Consider the following 20,925-nt stretch of genomic DNA (forward strand, 5'->3'; position numbering starts at 1 on the left):
AGAAGAGCATAAACAATATTTTTAAAGAATAAATGAAAAACAGCACATCTTATGGAAATGAAAGTTATTGTAGATCAAATTAAAAATATACTAGAGACATGTAACAGCAGATTTAAAGAGGCAGAAGAAAGAATAGGTGGGCTAGAGGAGAGAGCAACTGAATTTGAATGCCCAAAAGAACAAATGGGGATAAGGGTAGAAAACTTTGAATTGGAACTCAGGGAACAGAATGGAAACAGAAAGCACACAAATATAAGAATCATTGGTGTCCCAGAAGGAGAAGAAAAGAGTAAAGGCCTAGGAAGAGTATTTGAGGAGAAAATTGGGGAAAATTTCCCAACCCCTTTAAAAGACAAATATGCAAATCAAAGATGCCCAAAGAACTCCAAATAGAATAAATCTAAATAGACCCATTCTGAGACACATAGTAATCAGACTGCCAAATGCTAATGAGGAGAAAGTTCTGAAAACAGCAAGAGAAAAGTGAATCATTTCATTCAAGGGAAGCCACATAAGACTAAGCACTGACTACCCATTAAGCACCATGGAGGCATGAAGGAAGTGGTATAATATATTTAAGTTTCTGAAAGAGAAAGATGGCCAGCCAAGAACTCTTTATCCTGCAAAGCTGTCCTTCAAAAGTGTGAAAGAATGCAAATTTTCACAGATATACAAATCCTGAGAGAATTTGATAACAAGAGACCTGCCCTGTAAGAAATACTAAAGGGAGTTCTGTTGGCTGACAATAAAAGGCAGGAGCAGTCTGGAAGGGGGCACAGAATTGGAGAATATTAGTAAGGGGAACTTAAGGGACAAAAAGAGAGAGAAAAAATAGATCTGACAAAAATCAAAGAATAAGATGGTTGAATCAAGAACTGCATTTACAACAATAACTTTGAATGTTAATGGACTAAATTCCCCAATTAAAAGATACAGATTAGCAGAATGGATTAAAAAATTTTCCATCTACATGCCATTTATAAGAGACTCATCTTAGATACAAGGATACAAATAGATTGAAAGCAAAAGGATGGAGAAAGATACTCTATGCAAGTTGTAATCAAAAGAAAGCAGGGGTAGCTAAACTAATATCAGACAAAATAGACTTTAAAGGCACTATATATCAATAAAAAGGACAATTTGCCAAGAAGAAATAACAATCATAAATGTTTATGCACCCCATCAAGGAGCTTCAAAGTACATGAAGCAAACTTTGGCAAAACTGAAGGGAGAAATACACATTTCTACAATAATAGTTGGAGGCGTCAAAACACCATTCTCTTCTATAGGTTGAACAACGAGGCAGGATCAATAAGGAAATAGAGAGCTTAAACAATATGATAAATGAATGAGACTTAATAGACATATATAGATCACTGCACCCCAAATCATCATGATACATATTCTCAAGTGCTCATGGGACTTCTCCAGGATAGATCATATGTTGGGTCACAACAAATGACTTAATAAATTTGAAAAGTTTGAAATTATTCAAAGCACTTTCTCTGATTATAATGGAATGAAGCTGGAAATCAATAGTCACCATAGAACTGGATCTTTCACAAATATATGGGGGTTAAACAACACAATCAACAGGTCAAGGAAGAAATTGTAAGAGAAAACAGTAAATATCTGGGGACAAATGAAAATGAGAATACAATATATCTATATGGTATGCCATGAAAGTGGTTGTGCCAGTTTGAGATTGTTGTGGACCTCAGGAAAGACTGTTATTTTGACCCACTCTGGTGGGTGCAGAGTTATCATGGGTGGGATATTTGTATTGTTTCCATGGAGATGTGACCCAATGAACTGTGGGTGAGATTTTTGATTAGATTATCTCCATGGAGGCATGACCTCACACATAAAAGATGAATTGTCCTTTTTATTAATATATAGTTTACTGGAGTCCTTAAGAGAGCTCAGGGGTTCACACAGACCCAGATGCTTGCAGATGCAGAGAGAAAGACATTTGGAGAGGTTAAGCTGAGAGATGAAGCCCAGAAGCTAAGAGAGGACCCCCAGATACTTAAAGAGAAACACTCTGAGAGAACAGGCAAGGATGTACAGGAGCTGAGAGAGAGAAGCTAAGAGAGAATCTCAGAGACATATTGGAGAAAGCCATTTTGAAACCAGAACCTAGGAGCAAAGGAATGGCAGACACCAGCCATGTGCCTTCCTAGCTGATAGAGGTGTTCCAGATGCCACTGGCCTTTCTTCAGTGAAGGTATCCTCTTGTGGATGCCTTAGTTTGGACACTATAGCTTTAGATCTGTAAATTTGTAAACTAATAAATCCCATTTATAAAAGCCAACCTATTTCTCATATTTTACATAACAGCAGCTTTAGCAAACCACAACAGTGGTGCTGAGACAGAAATTTATAGCTGTAAATGCCTACCTTAAAAGGGTAGAAAGAGCTAATACCAAAGACCCAGCTAAACTACTGACAAAATTAGAGAAAGAGCAGGAAACTAACCCTAAAGCAAGTAGAAGGAATAATAACAAAAAGCAGAAACAGATGAATTGGAGAATGAAAACAATAGGGAATTTAAAAATTGTTTATTTGAGAAGATCAACAAGATTAACAAATCTTTAGTTAGAATGACAAAGTGAAAAAGAGAGAAGATGAAAATAAAATCAGAAAGGAGAAGGAGGTCATTACCATGGATGCCAAAGAAATAAAAAAAAAAAATCATAAGAGGAAACTATTAACAATTGTTCACCAACAAACTAGACAACTTAGATGAAATGGACAATTTTCTAGAAACACAGGAACAACCTATCGTGGCTAGAGAAGAAATAAAAGACCTCAACAAACTAATTTCAAGTAAAGAGATTTAGTCATCAAAAACCTTCCTGCAGAGAAAATCCCATGGTCAGAAGGCTTCAGAGGGTAATTTTACCAAACATTCCATAAAGAATTAAGACCATTCCTGCTCAAACTCTTCAAAAAATTTTGAAGAAAAAGTAACACTTACTCATTCTGTGATGGTAACATCACTCAAATATAAAAACTTGATACAAATACTACAAGAACATAAAACCTCAGAAAAATCTCCCTAGTGAATATAGATGCAAAAATTCTTAACAAGATACTTGCAAATTGAATAGAACAGCACATTAAAAGGAACATACACCATGACCAAGTGGGGTATATTCCAAGCATGGAAGTGCATTGCAACATGAGAGAATCAATGTAATGCAACACATTAAACAAACAAAAGTGGAAAACCACATGAACATCTCAACTGACACTGAAAAGGCATTTGACAAAATTCAGCATCCTTTCCTGATTAAAACACTTCAAAAGGTGGGAATTGAAGGAAACTTCCTCAATACGATAAAGGGCATATATGAAAAACCCACATCGAGCTTTGTACTCAGTGGTGAGAGACTGAAATCTTTCCCCATAAGATTGGAATGAGACAAGGATGCCAACTGTCACCACTGTTCTTCAACATTGTGCTTGAAGTTCTAGCTAAAACAATTAGGCAAGAAAAAGAAAGAAAAGACATACAAAATCAGAAAGGAAAAAGTAAAACTCATTTGCAGATGACATGATTATGTATGTAGAAAACTCAGAAATCTACAACAAAGCTATTTGAACTAATAAACAAATTCATCAAAGTGGTAGGATACAAAATTAATTAGCAAAAATCAGTAGTGTTTCTATATACCACTAATGACCTAAATGGAGAGGTGAATAAGTACAAAATTCCATCCACAATAGCAACTAAAAGAACCAAGTATGTAGGAATAAAGTTAACCAAGGATGTAAAGGACCTGTACCCATAAAACTACAAAACATTGATAAAAGAAATTAAAGAAGACCTAAATAGGTGGCAAAACATTCCATGATAATGGATAAGAATGGTAATTGTTGTTAAGTTGTCAATTCTACCCAAATTGATCTACATATTGGATGCAATATTGTTCTGGTTTGCTAATTCTGCCATTTTGCAAAACACCAGAAATGGATTGGCTTTTATAAAGAGGGATTATTTGGTTTCAAAGTTACAGAATTATGGCCATAACATGTCCAAGGTAAGACATCAACAATAGGGTAACTTCGCTGAATAACACTGATGGTGTCTGGAAAACCTCTATTAACCGGGAGGACACATGGCTGGCATCTGCTTGATCATAGGCTGCATTTCAAAATAGCATTCTCCAAAGTGTTGCTTTTGGGGTGTTTGTCCTCTCTTAGCTTCTCTGGGGCAAAGTGTCAGCAAAAGTCTGCTTTCAACAGCCATCTGCAGAATGTCTTTCTCAGCTGCAGCTGTGAGGTCCTTCTGTTTGTGAGCCCTTTTATAAGACTCCAGTGAACTAATCAAGACCCACACTGAATGAGCAGGGCCACACCTCCATGGAAACATTCAATCAGAGGTCACACCCTAACAAAAGGTGTCACTCACAGTTGGGTGGGTCACATCTCCATGGAAACAACCTAATCTTAACATCCAAGAGATTGGATTAAAAGATCGTGGTTTTTCTTGGGGGACATAATATATCCAAACTGGCACAAATACCAATCAAAATCCCAACAATCACTTTCCACACTTGGAAAAGTGAGTTATCCAATTTATATGGAAGGAAAAGTGGGCTTCAATAGCCAAAAAAATCTTTAAAAAGTAAAAAGGAAGTGGAAGACTTACACTTTGTGACTTGACTGCTTATTATAAAGAGAAAATGGTCAAATCAACATTGCATTAGCACAAAGATAGACATATTGATAAAAGGAATCAAACCAAGAGTTTGGATGTAAACTCTCAGATCTGTGGTCAAGTGATTTTTGAAAATTCCCCCAAATCCATGAACTTGGAAAGAAGAGTCTTTTCAATAAATGAGGCTGGGAGAACTGGATATCCATATCCAAAGGAATTAAAGAGAACCCATCACTCATACCTTATATAAACATTAACTCCAAGTGGATCAAAGACCTAAATATAAGAGCCAGTACCATAAAACTACTAGAAGAAAATATAGGGATATGTCTTCAAGACCTAGTGATTGGAAGTAGCTTCGTAGACCTTACACCCTATGAACAAGCAATGAATGAAAAACTAAATGGAACTCTTCAAGATTGAACCCTTCTGTACTTCAAAGAACTTTGTAAAAATAGTGAAAAAGCAGCCAACTCAATGGGAGGAATAATTGGAAAGTATATATCTGATAAGGTTTGATATCCAGTGTATATAAAGAAATCCTACAATTTGGCAACAAAAGTACAAACAACCCAATTATAAAATGGGCAAAAGATATGAATAGACGTTCTTCCAAAGAGGAAATATGAATGGCTAAAAACACATGAGAAGATTTTCATCTTCATTAGCTATTAGAGACATGCAAATCAAAACCACAGAGATATCTTCTCACACCTATAAAATGGCTGCTATTAAACAAACAGGAAATTATAAAAGTTAGAGAGGAGGTGGAGAAATAAGAAGAATTATTCACTACTGGTGGGAATATAAAATGGTACAGCCACCATGGAAGACATTTTTGCAGTTGCTCAGAAAACTAAGTGAGAGGAACTTGTTTGTGTTGTGGCCATGTCTCAATTTCTGCAAAAGTAAAGGCACCAGTTTGCTAAAAGGCATGAAAAAATGACTTGGCAATTCTGCTTCTCAGTGTACACTCTGAAAGATCTGAAAGCAGTGACAAGAACAAACATTTGCACACTGTTCTTAATGGCATTAATCACAATTTCCAAAAGATGGAAAAAATCCAAGTATTCATGAAGAGAAGAGTGAATAAACAAAATATGGTACATACATATGATGTAATATTATACCACAGTAAGAAGGCATGAGTTCCTGATGCATGCAACAACATGGATGAGCATTGAGGACAGAATGTTCAGTGAAATATGCAGGACACAAAAGGTCAATAATTGTATGATTTCACTAATATGAACTACCCAGAAAATGTAAACTCAGAGTCTTAAAATGTAGAATATAGGAGAGCTAGAGATAGACGGAAGCTAGAGAAGGGGAAGCAGTTAGCTAATGTGTGCAGAATTGTTAATGAGGTTGAAGTTTAGTGTTTGGGAATGGGTAGAGGCAATGATTGCTCATTTATGGGATTATAAGTAATAGCACTGTATTGCACATGAATTTAATTGAAAGGGGTTGTTTAAAGTCATATATGTCACCAATTAACACTACAAATATAAATAAGTTCTTGAATGAAGTACCAAAAATGTATGACACTTTTACAAAGACCTAATAATAGAGGGGTATATGGGGGAAATTACCTATTGCATGCTATTAACTATATTTAACAGTAATACCTTAATATTCTTTCATCAATAGTAAAATGTGTACCACACCAATACAAGGGGTAAATAATTGGAGAGGGGTAAGGAATATGGGTTTTTTTTTTTGGGGGGGGGTTGGTGTGTGTGTGTGTATGTATGTGTGTATGTGTTATTTTTCTCTTTGGAGCAATGAAAATTTTCTAAAATTGAGTGTGAATCTGATTGCACTATTAAGTGTTGATACTGAGAGACATTGATTGTAAACTTTGGATGGAATATATGGTATTAAATAAATCTCAAAAAAATCTGCAAAGTCAAAAAATATATGTAAAAAATAATAAACAGAAAGATACAAGTGCTGAAAAAGTTATGGAGATAGCAATATACCTGTTCACTGTTGGTACCAAGTAGAATGGTACAGCCTCACTGGAGATCAGTTTGGCAGTTCCAGAGGAGACTAAGTATAGGGTTGCCATATGATATTGCAACCCAGTTACTATGTATCCACTCAGAAGAACTGAAATCAGGGACATGAATAGATATTTGCATACAAGGGTTTATGGCAGTACTATTCATGATGGTCAATGGATGGAGGTGGCCCACGGATATAGTGACTGATGTGCAGAAGGATGAACTGTAGTGTATATGTATGATGGAATATTGTGCAACAGCAGAAAAAATGAAGTCAGGAATCATACAATAAGGTGAGTGAAACTTGAGGACAATAGGTTAAGAAAAATAAGCCAGAAATGAAAGGACTACTATTGTATAGTCTCAGTAATATAAATTAACTATAATGAGCAAACAATGAGAATTAAATTCAAGAACAAAGGTTATAAGGAGACAGAAAGTGGGCAGATATTGGGCAATCAATTAGGGAGTACAGAATATTCTATAAGGCTCATTGTAAAGGTTTCTAAATTGTAAGCTCTTACAACAATCATATTTATTACTGGGTTTTAACTGCTCTCTCTAAATTCTGAGATGCTGTGCTCTTTGTTTATAACAAATAAGAGTTTCCAGTTATTATCCTGGAATTTTGAATATCTGTGTGACACCTGAGACCTAGAGTTAGAGTTCTGTGTCTCTGAAAACCAACATTATTCCATAGAGCAACAGTTAAAGAAGCTGAAAAAGAGATCATACTTCAATTAGACATATGAATGAAGCTGATCTGGTTAGGATTAATGTAAATCATAATACTGGGTAAAGGATGTTATTGCCTATATTTTAAAACTTCAACTTCTCCATGAGACCAAAGGAAGAGATGTTTATTTTGTCCAAAACTTAAATTTTCTCTAGCACACTATTTAATTTAATCTGTCTGGTTAGTTTATATAAACAACCTAATTACATGGATACTAGAATAGGGAATAAAATCTTGTTATTCTGTACAGGTTACTGTAATACTCTGACACACACCAGCATATCCTGGGCAGAAAATAAAAACGTATGTGCAGAGTCCCTTGAGGAACTGGAGAAATAGTGTAGAACTATTAAACTTCCCCACCTGGGAATTCCTGATATCCTCTCAAGCATTAGGGACACTCAGTTTAATAAGCCAAGTCTTTGATCTTGAGTTTATGAAACTTATTTTTGTAATGGCAAAGCTAAACCTACTTAGAATTATGCTTAAGAGTCACTCCCAGAGAACCTCTTTTGTTGCTGAGGTGTGGCTTCTCTCTCCAAGTCAAAATCTGCAAATAAACTCACTAACCACCCCACTATGTTGTACATGATGCCCAGGGGTGAAATTCTCTCCTGAAAATTTGGTACATGCCTCCCAGGATTGTGTCCATCTCTGGCATCATGGGATTAACAATGACTTCTTGAACCAAATGGTAAAAGAAATGAAACAAAATAAAGTTTCAGTGACTAAGATATTTTCAACAGAATCAAGAGGTCATTCTGGAGGTTACTTATATGCAAGCTTCAACCAGATATTGCAAATTGCCACAGTATGCCAAGCCGCAATGAACAGTGTTCCTGGAAAACCTGAAGAATACCCTTGCCTTTATCTAAAGCCTTTAAAATTTTTACCTACTAATTTTATATTTTCAGGTTTCCAGATTGCTCCTATGCCATATAAGCCTGAAATAAGAGTTTCAATTATCCCCAAGAATGACAACCAGTTTTACTCCTCTACCCCATAATGTTGAGAACACTCCTCAGTGCATAGAAGTTAGAATGATCATTGCTCAATATGCCTGAATATTGACAGAATGATCAAATATGAGGGGGGAGTTGTAACTGAGAAGTTAGGATTTATCAAATAATTATGACTACTGACTCATTACACAGATTTCTTTTTAATGTATTAGAATAGCCTGAAGGATATACCTGACATTGTTTAAATGTAATCTTGTAGCCTTGATCTTTGATAATGATTGTATAACTATGTAGCTTTCACTGTGTGACCATGTGATTGTAAAATCCTCATAACTGACAACCCCTTAATCAAGTGTGTGGGTAGAGGAGTAATAAAATAAAGACGTAAAAATAGTTTTGGAATATGGGAAAAAACCACTACATAAATTATGGAAAACAGTTAATAGTACAACTTCAATAATCTTTCATCAATTGTAACAAAAAATAGAATTACAAAAAATGTGTTATCAATTTTAACCAATTTTCCTAACCAATGCAAGTGTTGGTGTTGGGGAGGTGTAAGGGAATCCTGTATTTTATGCATGAATTCTCTAAACCCACTTCTCTAATAAAAAATTATTTTTTAAAAATCAACAAATTGCATTTTAAAACAGGTGAATTTTAGCTCATGTAAATTGTGCTGGTTTGCATCTATTATGGTCCCCACAAATGCCATATGCATTTAATCCAATCTTCTGGGTGCAGAATTATTATGGGTGAGATCTTCTGATTAGATTATTTCTTGGGTGTGGTAGGATCATATTGGAAGCAATGTGGTTATTTTAGGCTATTTGTTTTTCTTATTCCTTTGTTTTATTAGGGTATGTTAATTTTCTTGGGGTATGGTAGGGACATGTTGGAAGCAATAGGGTTATTTTAGGTTATTTGTTTTTATGTTCTTTTGGTTTGTTTTGTCTGAATTGATTATTTTTTAATTTTTGATAAAGTAAAAGTAAAGCTATTGCCTTAAAAAATCAATGAATTGTTTTTTAAAACAGGTGAATTTTAGTTCATGTAAGTTGTGCTGGTTTGAATCTATTATGTCTCCCACAAATGCCATGTTCTTTAATCCAATTTTCTGGGTGCAGACATATTATGGGTAGGAGCTTCCAATTAGATTATTTCCATGGAGATGTGGCCCTGTCCATTCAAGGTGGGCCTTGATTGGTTTACTGGAGTCCTTAAGAGAGTTCAGGGGCTGACACAGTTCCAGACACTTGGTGATGCAGACAGAAAGACACTTGGAGATGGTAAGCTAAGAGATGAAGCTCAGAGTTTGCCTCAGAGAAGCTGAGAGAGGACTTCCAGATGCTTAGAGAGAAATGCCTTGGGAAGAGAAGCAAGGATGCACAGGAGCTGAGAGAGAGTAGCTAGGAGAGACAGAAGCACAGAGACATTTTGGAGAAAGCCATTTTGAAACCAGAACTTTGGAGGAAAGGACTTGCAGATGCCAGCCACATGCCTTCCTAGCTGACAGAGATTTTCCAGAGGCCATCAGCCTTCCCTCAGAGAAGGTATTCTCTCACTGATGCCTTAGTTTGGACACCTTAATGGCCTTGGAACTGTGAATTTGTAACATAATATATTTCCTTTATAAAAGCCAATCTATTTCTGGTATTTTGCATAACGGCAGATTTAGCTAGTCAGAAGAGCTTTTGTTACCACAGAAGTAGGGTGCTGCTGAGTTTGCAAATGCTAAACATTTTGGAACGGACTTTTAAATGGATAAGGGGAAGCTTCTGGAAGAATCATGAGGAGCTTGATAGACAACACCTAGACCGCTTTGAGGAGACTGTTAATGGAAATGTGGACTCTAAAGATACTTCTGAAGAGGACTTAGACAGAAATGATGCATGCATTATTGCCAACTGGAAGAAAAATGATCCTTGTTTTAAAGTAGCAGAAAATTTGGCAAAATTGAGTCGTGATGTTGGATGGAAGGCAGAATTTGAAAGTGACAAGATGGGATACTTAGCTGAAGAGATTGCCAAACTAAATGTGGAAAATGCAGCCTGGCTTCTCCTTGAAGCTTAGAGTAAAATACAAGAGGAGAGAGATAAGCAAAGAACTGAATTCTTGGGTACAACAAAACCAAAAATTCATGTCTGGAAAATTCTGGACTTCCAGAAAGTGAGACTCTGGAGGATAGTGCCCCACATGAGTATTTGATCAGCTAGCCATTTCAGTATTAGCCAGGATTGGAGATGGAATTATCCAGGAAGGATTTGTGGAAAGTCCTATTGTCTGGTGGTGTTGACCCCTGTATGCTGCATGCCAAGCCAACAATTTTTTTGTGAGATCTGTATAAACAACCACTGCCAGTCTGGACTGGAGAGGATGGGGAAGGGACAAGTTGCAGGAAGGATGACTTCAAGGGCAGAACCATGGAAACTAAGGTCTGGAGTAAAGAAACCTTTGACCAGGACAATGAACCCACCCAAGCAGGTGGGTAGAGTGAGATTAACAGTGCCCCAGAGTTTAAGACTGCTGCCACCTAAGGTTCTCCAATGCCTGGGGAATAGAGGAGAGTTTGGAAGCTCTGTTGTTCAGAAAAGGTGTTGGTGAGGCCTCGGAGAGGGTGGAACACATTCCCTGGTGACTGTGGAGAGCCTGGCCACCATCTCACTGTTTGGAGAGGGGAAAGCCTGGGGCCCAGAGATGTTATCAAGTCCAGAGAGTGCCCCAATGCTTGAAGAATGTGGGGCCAAAAACAAGGATGTCTCCCCAATGCCTAGATACATTGGAGCAATAGCCCCAACATTTGGAGAGAACAGTGCTGCTGAGAAGTTTCTTGGAAATAGTGGGAATTCCACTCTCTCAACCCCAAGGATAAAATGTTATTCTGTAAATGATTCTCAGACTTTGAATCCTAATGAAGTATGCCCTGTGGACTTTGAGATCTGTTTGGCCTGGCCATCCCTGTCTTCTTCTCAATTTCTCCCTATGACAATGTGAATGTTTATCCTGATTTTCCCTCCTCCCTTCTTTGTATATTGGAAGCAGATAACTTGTTCTAAGTTTCACAGATTCACAGCCAGAGAATTTTGACTAAGGACAAATAATGCCTGCAACTAATTTTAATAAGACTTTGTACTTATATATTGTTACTGAAATGATTTAAGCTTTTATGACATTGTGAGGGAATGAATGTATTTTGCATATGGAAAAGAACATGTCTTTTGGGGATCCAAAGGGTGGAATGTGCTGGTTTGAATCTATTATGTCCCCCACAAAGTCATGTTCTTTATTTTTTTAATTTTTTAAACTTTTATTGGGATTGTTCAGATACCATACAATTATCCAAAGATCCAAAGTGTACAGTCAGTTGCCCCTGGTACCCTCATACAGCTGTGCATCCATAGCCACACTCAATTTTTGTTCAATTTTTAGAAGCTTTTCATTACTCCAGACAAGAAATAAAGTAAAAGATGAAAAAAGAAAAAAAAGAAAAGGAAACTCAAATCCTCCCCATCCCTAACCAACCCCCCCTTAATTGTTGACTCGTAGTGTTGGTATAGTACATTTGTTACTGTTTATCAAAGAATGTTGAAATACTACAAACTGTAGTATATAGTTTGCAATAGGTATATATTTCTTCCCTATATTCCCCTCTGTTATTAACTTCTAAATGTATTGTCATACATTTGTTCTGGTCCATGGAAAAGATTTCTAATATTTGTACAGTTAATCATGGACATTGCCTACCATAGGATTCAGTTTTATAAATTCCCATCTTTTGATCTCCAACTTTCCTTCTGGTGACATATATGATTCTGAGCTTCTCATTTCCACCTCATTCATGCACCATTCAGCACTGTTAGTTATTCTCACATCTTGCTACTGACACCTCTGTTCATTTCCAAACATTTAAGTTCATCCTAGTTGAATATTCTGCTCATACTAAGCAACCACTCCCCATTCTTAAGCATCGTCTATGAGTTTACATATTATAATTAGTTCCTATCTGTGAGACCCTGCAATATTTGTCCTTATGTGTCTAGCTTATTTCACTCAGAATATTACCCTCGAGGTTTTGTTATCAACCCATTTTTTTAATATGTTTTTTTCACACACTGTACATTCCATCCTAAGTAAACAATCAATGGTTCTCTGTATGGTCATATATTTATGTGTTCACCACCTTCACCACTATCTATATAAGGGCATCTACATTTCTTCCACAGGGCAGGAGGGAGAGTCAAAGAAGGTAGAGAAGCAAAAGAAAGAGGAAGAAAAATGACAGCTATGAAGCAGCAAAAGGAAAAATAACCTTAAATCAAAGCAGAGTAAAGAGTCAGACAACACCCACCAATGTCAATTGTCTAATATGCCTCCCCTATGCCCCCCTCTTATCTGCATTTACCTTGGTATATTGCCTTTGTTACATCAAAGGAAGCATAATACAATGATTCTGTTAGTTACAGTTTCTAGTTTACATTGATTGCATCCCTCCCCTAATATCTCCCCATTTCTAACACCTTGCAAAGTTGACATTTGCTTTTTCTCCCTCATAAAAGAACATATTTGTACATTTTATCCCAATTGTTGAACTCTCTAGATTTCACCAAGTTACACAGTCCAGGTCTTTATCTTTCCTCCTTTCTTCTGGTGTCTCACATGCTCCCAACCTTCCTCTCTCAACTGTATTCATAGTTATTTTTGTTCAGTGTACTTACATTGCTGTGTTACCATCTCCCAAAATTGTGTTCTGAACCATGTACTCCTGTCTTCTCCTATCACTCTGTAGTGCTCCCTTTAGTATTTCCTGTAGGGCAGGTGTCTTATTCACAAAGTCTTTCATTGTCTGTTTGTCAGAAAATATTTTGAGCTCTCCCTCATATTTGAAGGACAGCTTTGCTGGATATAGGATTCTTGGTTGGTGGTTTTCCTCTTTCAGTATCTTACATATATCACACCACTTCCTTCTTGCCTCCATGGTTTCTGCTGAGAGAGCCACACATAGACTTATTAAGCTTCCTTTGTATGTAATGGATTGCTTTTCTTTTGCTGCTTTCAAGATTCTCTCTTTGTCTTTGACATTTGATAATCTGATTATTAAGTGTCTTGGCATAGGTCTATTCAGATCTATTCTGTTTGGAGTACACTGCACTTCTTGGATCTGTAATTTTATGTCTTTCATAAGAGATGGGAAATTTTCATTAATTATTTCCTCTATTATTGCTTCTGCCCCTTTTCCCTTCTCTTCTCCTTCTGGGACACCAATGATACGTACATTGTTGTACTTTGTTTCATCTTTAAGTTCCCAGAGACATTGCTCATATTTTTTTCATTCTTTCCTCCATCTGCTCCTTTGTGTGTAGCCTTTCAGGTGTTTTGTTCTCCAGTTCTTGAGTGTTTTCTTCTGCCTCTTGAGATTTGCTGTTGTATGTTTCCATTGTATCTTTCATCTCTTGTGTAGTGCCTTTCATTTCCATAGATTCTACTAGTTGTTTTTTTGAACTTTTGATTTCTGCCTTATGTATGCCCATTGTTCTCTTTACAGCCTCTATCTCTTTTGAGATATCTTCTCTAAACTTTTTGAATTGATTTAGCATTAGTTGTTTAAATTCCTTTATCTCAGTTGAAGTGTACATTTGTTCCTTTGACTTAGCCATAACTTTGTTTTTCTTAGTGTAGATTGTAATTTTCTGTTGTCTAGGCATGGTTTCCTTGGTTACCCCAATCAGGTTTTCCCAGACCAGAACAGGCTCAGGTCCCAGAGGGAAGAAATATTCAGATCTGGTTTACCTGAGGGTGTCTTGCAGAAAATTGGTTCCTGTGATGCCTCAGGTCACTGTGCTTTTCTGCCCAGCAGGTGGTGCCTGTTAGCCTATAATTCTTGACCTGTGTGAGGAGGTATGGCTGTGTTCCCCCAGGCTCTGTGGTCTGGTTCTGAATGGAAAGTGTCCCACCCCTTTCCTCTTAGAGAAGATAGAGCCCCTAGGGGGAGGTCATTAGCATTTCAATGGTCTCTCTCTCTCTTCTTGTGCTATCTCCACCCATCTTTGAGTCCCAGCACTGGGAACTGTAATGGCTGGGGCTTTCTCCACTGAACTGATAAAGAAACAGACAGTCCCCTTCAGACCTAGTCCAAGGCAACCCTCCAGCTCTCCAAGGCCAGTTGTCACCCAAAGCCTCTGTCTGTTTTTGGGGATTCGTACCTGTAGTGGGCAGTTCACACTCGCTACTTAAAACCTCAGTTGGAGCTCAGCTGAGCTATATTTTCTTGCTGGGAGAGAGCTTCTCTCTGGCACCATGAGACTTTGCAGCTTGGGCTATGGGGGAGGGGTCTCATGACTTGGATCTACAGGTTTTACTTACAGATTTTATGCTGTGTTCTTGGGCATTCCTCCCAATTCAGGTTGGTGTATGATGAGTGGAAAGTCTCATTTGCCCACCCCCCCCCACAGTTATTCTGGATTATTTAATAGTTGTTTCTGATTTTTTTAGTTGTTCCAGGGGGACTACTTAGCTTCCACTCCTTTCTATGCCACCATCTTCCCTGTCTCCCAGCCATGTTCTTTTAATGCAATCTTGTGTTTGCAGACTTATTATGGATGGGATATTTTGATTAGGTTATTTCCATGGAGATGTGAGCCATGCAACTGTGGGTGAGTCATTTTGATTAGATTATTTCCATGGATGGGTGTCCCTGCCCATTCAAGGTGGTCTTGATTAGTTTACTGGAGTCCTTAAGAGAGCCCAGGGGCTGACACAGACACAGAAAATTGGAAATTCAGACAGACATTTAGAAATGCTAAGCTAAGAGATGAAGCCCAGAGTTTGCCCCAGAGAAGCTGAGAGAGGACTCCCAGATGCTTAGAGAGAAATGCCTTGGGAAACAGGCAAGGATGCACAGGAGCTGAGAAAAGCTAGGAGAGACAGAATCCCAGAGAAATTGTAGAGAAAGCCATTTTGGAACCAGAACCTGGGAGGAAAGGACTGGCAGATGCCAGCCACATGCTTTCCCAGCTGACAGAGGTGTTTCAGACACCATCAGCCATTTTCAATGATGGTATCTTCTTGTTGATGCTTTAGTTTGGAGAGTTTATGGTCTTTGAACTGCAAATTTGTAACATGATAAATCTGCTTTATAAAAGCCAATCTATTTCTGGTATTTTGCAAAACAGCAGCATCAGCAAACCAGAAAAGGGGGTTTTATTTGGTTACAAAGTTACAGTCTTCAGGCTATAAAATTTTCCAAACTAAGGCATGAAAAATAGGGTAACTTCACTGAAGAATGGCCAATGACATCTGGAACACATCTGTCAGCTGGGAAAGCACATGGCTGGTGTCTTCTTCCTTTACTCCCAGGTTGTGTTTCAAGATGGCATTCTCCAAAATGCTGCTCTTGGGGCATTTTGACCTGTCTTAACTTCTCTGAAACAAAGTCTGGGCTGGCATCTCCAAGGCATCAGCAAAAGTCTGCTTTTAGCAGCTGTCTCCAAAATATCTCTCAGCTGCAACACTGAGCTCCTTCTGTTTGAAATCTTATAGGTGTCCAGTAAACTAATCAAGAACCCTGATGAATGGGTGGGGCCACATCTCCATGAAAACAAGCTACTGAAAATGTTCCAGCATAATCAACACTAATATGTCTGCCCCCACAAGAATGCATTAAAGAACATTTTTTTCTGGGGTACATAATATATCCAAACTGGCAACTTCCACTGCCTTCACACCAAAAGGACATGTTCTTTCCAAATACAAAATACATTCCTCCTATCACAGTATCACAGAAACTTAAATCATTTCAGTAACAATAGCTAAACACAAGATCTTCTCAAAATCAGTCACAGGCATGGTTAGTCCTAAGGCAAAATTCCCCTTTGGCTGTGGACCTGTGAAACTCAGAATAAGTTCTCTGTTTCCAATATACAAAGGAGGGACAGTCATAGGATAAACATTGCCATTGTATTAAGGAGAAACTGAAAGGAAAACAGGGCTCATGGGACCAAAACACTTCCAAAAACCCATAGGGCAAACTCCATTAGATTTCAATGTCTGAGTCATTTTTAGAATGATGTATCCTTGGGGCTTGAGAGAGCAGGAGTCCAGCCCTTTCCAATGGCCTGCTTGGAAGCCCTTCTCCCTTCAAATGTTAGGGTGCATGCTCCAACATTTCCATGCATTGGGGAGACCACCTTCTTCTTGGTCCCACCCAAATCAAGCCTGGGGTTCCACCCAGACTCTGTCTCTCTGGTCAAAGGCTTTCCCCTGTCCAAAGAGTTGGATGGTGGCCAAGCTCTCCCAAATTACTTGGGAATGTGCTCCACCCTCTCTATGGTCTGAGGCAGCAGCACTCTGCCTGAGAATCAAGGCACAAAGCCCACCCTCTGCCTCTGGGTGGACTTACTCTTTCCATGTGCAAGCATTTCTCTGCTCTCCTTGCTTGAGATTTCTTGACTCCAGTCCTCAACTTCCATGGTACTGTCATGGATGTACTATATCCAACCAGCACAAACTTGTATGCTAAAAAATTCAATAACTTAAATGAAATGGACAAATTCCCAGAAACACACTAATTGCCTAAACTGAACAAGAATAGAACATTTCAAAAGACCAAACAGAAATAAAGATTCAATCTGTATCAAAAACCTCCCAAAGAAGTAAAATTTAGGGCCATATGGTTTCACTTGTGACTTAAGAAGACATAATGCCCAACAAGTTATATAAATAGCCAATAGTATATTAAAAGATGCTGAACTTCATTAATTATCAGAGAAATGCAAATCAAAACCACAATGAGATACCATCTCACAACCACAAGTTTGTTCTTACTATCAAAACAACAAATAGTGTTGGCAAGAATACAGTGAAATAGGAATCCTTATATATTATCATTAGCATTGTACTATGGTGTAAACACAACGAAAACCAGTTACATGCTTCCTCAGAAAGTTGAAAACAGGATTACCATATGATGCAGCAATCCCACTTCCTGCAATATTCCCTAAAAAATTGAAGGCAGGGCTTAGATATATATTGGAACACCAATGTTTAGAGCAACATTGTTCAAAGTAGAAAAAAGGTGAAAGCAACCCGAGTGTTCATTAACAGATGGATTGATAAACAAAATGTGGTAAACTCCCAATGGACTATTATTCAGCTGTAAAAAGAATGAAGCTCTGATATATGGTACAATGCGGATGAATGAGAATACATCTCATTGACTGAAATAAGTCAGACACATAGAGACAGATATTGTATGATTTTGCTTATGGGTTAGAACTTGAATATGCAAGTTCAGAGAGAGAAAGTAGGTAAGAGTTTACCTGCTGCACAGTGGAGGAGCAATGGGAAGTGAATGCATAATGGGTATACAGTTTCTGTTTAGGCCGATGGGAAATTTCTAGTAATGGATGGCAGTGAGATTAGCAAAGCATTCTGAATATATTCATCACACTGAATGGGATGCTTCGGAGTGGTTGAGCTGAGAAAATCTACTTTGTATATATACAAAGTATCTTCTTTGACTAAAGTGGAATGACACCAGAAATCAGTTACAGAAGAGAAACTGGAAAGTTCACAACTAATAAAAGAACAGCAAAAGAATCAAAGACAATTGAATGCAGTGCATGGCCCTAGATGGGATCTAACAAAGTAGATGAAATGACTCAAAAGGATATTATAGGATATTAAGAAAAAATTGGGATATAGATTATGCATTTCAGCAATACTAAATTTTTTAAACTTAACTATACTTCAGGCAGATATATTAGTGAATATCCATGTTCTTAGAAAATGTACATGGAAGTATTGTGCTCAGGGAACAGAGCATGGTTTATCCAATCTACTCTCAAAAGTTTAGAAAATAGATAAATAGATGAATGGATGGATGGATGGATACAATGATTCAGAAAATGTGGCAAAATGTTAAAATTGGTGGATCTGAGTGTCAGATACAGTGGTGTATGTTGGCATTCCTTATCTTTGAAATTGTTCTATAAGTTTGAAACTACTTCAAAATCTGTTTAAAGAAAAACAGAGAAAAGGGACAATTAGAAGAGAATTAAAATTGTACACTACAAAGTATCAAAAAGAAAGCACTATTGAAGGAAAGAAAATACATATAGAAATCAAATAAATTGCATATAGAAAACAAATAAAATGGAAGAAGTTCTTACTTACAAGTAATATTATCCATTATGCCAATCTCTGCTTAAATAGTTTAATATATTTTCACCTAAAGTAATTACTTAATTAGAGCAAAGTCTGGGATAATGGATAAAAGATGATGTAAACATTTATTGTCTATAAGGACCCAGTTTAGAGCCAAAGGCCTAAAGAGGTTGAAAATGAAAGAATGCAAAACAATACTGCAACACTAAAAGCAAATAGCAACCCAAAGAAAGCCAGGCTGGCTAGTTATATCAGACGAAATTAAATCAAGCATTTTTACAAAAGTCAAAGAAGTATATATATGGGACAACCATCAAGAATATGTAATAATTATAAATATATGTACAAGGAACAACAGAGCACCAAAGTAATATGGATGAAAAAATGACAGATTTGAAGGGAGAAATAGACAGCTCTACAATAATATTTGGATATTTCAATTTCCCACTTTCACAAATGCACAGAAAAATTTGACTTATGTTTATATAGAAATTGAGAACCTGAACACTATAAACCAACTAGATTGAGCAGGATACACATTCCTCTCAACTGCACATGGAGCATTCCCAGGATAGACCATATGTTACCCCACAACATATACAGAAACACTGAAACTCTAAGTATCTTCTTTGACTAAAGTGGAATGACACCAGAAATCAGTTACAGAAGAGAAACTGGAAAGTTCACAAATACATGGAAATTGAACAGCACACTCTTAACCAATGTGTTAGAGATGAAATCACAAGAGAAATTAGAAAACACTTTGAGATAAACAGAAATGAAAGAACATCAAAACTTAAAGGATGCACAGAAAACGTTGCTAGTAGAGAAGTCTATAGAAAAGACACCTATATTAAAAAGGAATAACTCTCAAATCAATAACATAATTTTACATCTTAAGGAAATGCAAAAAATGAGCAAATTAAACCCAAAGCTGGTAGAAGGAAGAAAGTGAAATTAGAGCAGAGATGAATTAGATAATAGAAACAAATAGTTGGTTCTTTGAACAGATCAACAAAAGTGAAAAACCTGAAGATTAATTACACTAAAATTTGCAATGAAAGTGACATTACTACCAATCTTACAGAAATAAGATGGGTTATAAACAAATACTAAGGCCCCTTCCCTCTCCTCCCTGCCCCATTACTTCCTCCCCTATTTCTTCATCCCCTTCCTTCCTGGGCTCATCCTTGCCTGACCTGTCTCAACCTGCAACCTCCACAAAGCCATAGGTGCTGCTCCATGCCATGTGTCTCATCCACCCCTAGTGTGGGCTGCCCCACCTGTCCCCCAGCTTCCTGCTATGCTGGGCTTCCCTCTTGCTGTGGTAGCTTTCTCAGCCCCTTCTCCATGCCTACCTGTGCAGCCTTTCCTGCCATTCAGGTTCCACATTTACCTTCCTGGGAGCAGGGGCTGCCTTAGGGTCAAGGCAGAGCTGTCTACTGGGGCTGTGTATGTCTGTGGCCTTCGCCACCAAGCTCTGGAGCTTCTTTTACCTTTTATGGAGTCAGAGCCACAGAAATTCAGTGCCAAACTCATTGATATTCTATCCTTCCTTTATCTCCTGTGTCCCAGCATCAGCTGAGCCAGGTGAAGACAAAGATCCTAGTGCTGGATCTGGATGAAACACTTAACAATCCCACCATGATGGGGTGGAGGCCAGTTTTGGCCTGACTTCATCCTTGAGGTGGTAATAGACAAAAATCCTGTCCAGTATTTTGTACGTAAGGGTACCCATGTGGATTTCTTCTTAGAAGCTGTAAACCAATGGTATGAGTTGGTGGTGTTCACAGCAAGCATGCAGATTAATTGCTCTGCTGTGGCAGAAGGATACTCAAGAGGAGATACTATAGACAACACTGCACTTTGGAGTTAGGCATTTACATCAGAGACCTCCCTGTGGTCCACAGTGACCTCTCTAGCACTGTGATCCTGGATAAATGCAGGGGTCTATGGGACAGGGGTCTACAGAACATCCAGGCAATGCCATTCCCATCAAGTCCTAGTTCAGTGACTCTAGTGACCCAGCCCTTTTCAACCTTCTCCAATGGTAGATGCTTTCAGGTTCACCATTGACATTTGTTTGGTGCTGAGCTGAAACCTTCACTAACACAAGCTCTGGTGATAGCTGCTCCTCCTCCACCTGAGTTGGGGTGGGAGGGAAAGGAGGGTAAGCCCTTGGATACTGTCTGCTCCCCTGTCCAATGATGATGACAGCCTGGGCAGAGTCTTTCTCTCCCACCCCTCTCTACCCCAGGAGCCCTACAAGTGGAGTCTGGATGGATGCTTGAGCCAGAATTTGAAGCAGCCTCACTCTAACTTCATGTTCACTCTCCCTGAAAACCCCAAACTGGGACACAAGTCAAGGTCTAGAAGAGGCAAAAGAAATGGTCT

General features: G+C 38.0%; 1 pseudogene; it reads left to right on the top strand.

Annotated features, from left to right (window-relative positions):
* Positions 1–10,793: 10,793 nt before the first annotated feature.
* On the top strand, positions 10,794–20,656 carry LOC119532697 (annotated as a pseudogene).
* The last annotated feature ends 269 nt before the right edge of the window (positions 20,657–20,925 follow it).

The sequence above is a fragment of the Choloepus didactylus genome, chromosome 4, assembly GCF_015220235.1.
Source record: "Choloepus didactylus isolate mChoDid1 chromosome 4, mChoDid1.pri, whole genome shotgun sequence".
Lineage (NCBI taxonomy): Eukaryota > Metazoa > Chordata > Mammalia > Pilosa > Megalonychidae > Choloepus > Choloepus didactylus.